Source organism: Octopus bimaculoides, chromosome 21 (assembly GCF_001194135.2).
Source record: "Octopus bimaculoides isolate UCB-OBI-ISO-001 chromosome 21, ASM119413v2, whole genome shotgun sequence".
In the NCBI taxonomy this organism is placed as follows: Eukaryota; Metazoa; Mollusca; class Cephalopoda; order Octopoda; family Octopodidae; genus Octopus; species Octopus bimaculoides.
Genome location: NC_069001.1, coordinates 4,642,378 through 4,643,758, shown reverse-complemented (window position 1 = coordinate 4,643,758; position 1,381 = coordinate 4,642,378). Strand labels below are relative to the sequence as shown.

Genomic DNA, 1,381 nt, shown 5'->3' with positions numbered 1-1,381 from the left:
TATATATATATATATATATATGGTGTGTGTGAAGGTGCATGGCTTAGTGGTTAAGGTTTTGCAGTCACGATTGTGAGATCATAGGTTCGATTCCTAGACCGGGGTGTTGTGTTTTGTTCTTGAGCAGTATTTCGTCTGTCTTTACGTCCTGAGTTCAAATTCTGCTGAGGTCGACTTTCCCTTTCATTCTTTCAGAATCGATAAATTGAGTACCAGTTGTATACTGAGGTCGATCTGATCGACTGGCTCCCTCCCCAGAAATTTCAGGCCTTGTGCCTAGAGTAGAAAATAATTCATGTTATTCTGTCAAAATTAATCCTTTTTATTCAAATTGTTTTGAATTAATCATGGATTATCATTTAGCTTTGCAATTTTGATGAGGTAACAGTTAAATTTTTAGAATGACATTGTATGGTTGGTGTGAGAAGCCAGATCTGGCCAGTTTGGACATAAAACAGGCATAATACTCTCGTTGGCTTTGGCTGGTTTAAATGCCAAAAGGTAAATTATAATTCCGTTTCTGTAACAATAAACATAAACACAAACAACAGCATTTCTTCCCTGAAGAGATTTGAGAAACCCAACAAAAAACAGACAACATGATTATTGAAATATATTTTATTTATAAGATTAGTTGTTTAGTCTGTTAACTGTATGAAAGCCCTTAATATATTGTGATAGCAGTTTCAAAATGTCTTGAAGGTCACAAGAAAAAGCAATGAGCCCTGAAGTGGCTATATAGACTGACCCTTGATGCTTCAGGTTTTTTGTCCTGCCTGCCCTTAGTAGTTTTAAAGCGAAAGCCAGTCTGTGTTATCTGATTCAGCTCTATAAACTTGGTAGTTTGATTACAAGGACTCAGCAGGCCAAGACAGCTGAGGTGACCAGCAAGCTGTAGGTCGTACATGTGTGTGGTTTTCTTCTAGGTCAAGGCTATGCCCATGTAAAACTTTACAGGACTGGAGAACTCCACCTACCCTGAATACATCGATTACAATCTTGACTGACCCTGGAAGAAAGGAGGGTGAATGAAAGGGTGAGATATAAGGAATAAAGGAAGAGGAGATAGAAAATAAAAATAAAATTTCACTGAAGTGGGATGTGAAATGACATAATGCAGGACTTTATATTCAGGTACTCCTGGTAGGCTTGTTGCATGATGTCCCATGGTCCCAGAGATGGTAAATAGGGAAGTCTGAAAGAAAAGAAAAATGCAAGAATTAAAATGGTGTATAAATTACAAACACACATGCACGTGCACACACACACACATCCGAGTGTCAAACTAACACACCTGCTTGTTGTTTTCCGACCTGTTTTTATCTTTTGTTTTCTGTAAATCTGAACTATATATATATATATATATATATATATATATATA

At 36.8% G+C, this 1,381-nt stretch overlaps 1 protein-coding gene across 1 annotated transcript in view; it reads right to left on the bottom strand.

Annotated features, from left to right (window-relative positions):
* Positions 1-603: 603 nt before the first annotated feature.
* The window catches only part of LOC106868628 (decapping and exoribonuclease protein), a 15,164-nt gene continuing 14,386 nt past the window's right edge, over positions 604-1,381 (bottom strand). Inside the window, exon 8 of the mRNA XM_014913979.2 lies at positions 604-1,195. The gene's annotated coding sequence lies outside the window, so the exon portion shown is untranslated. The remainder of the gene's footprint in view (positions 1,196-1,381) is intronic.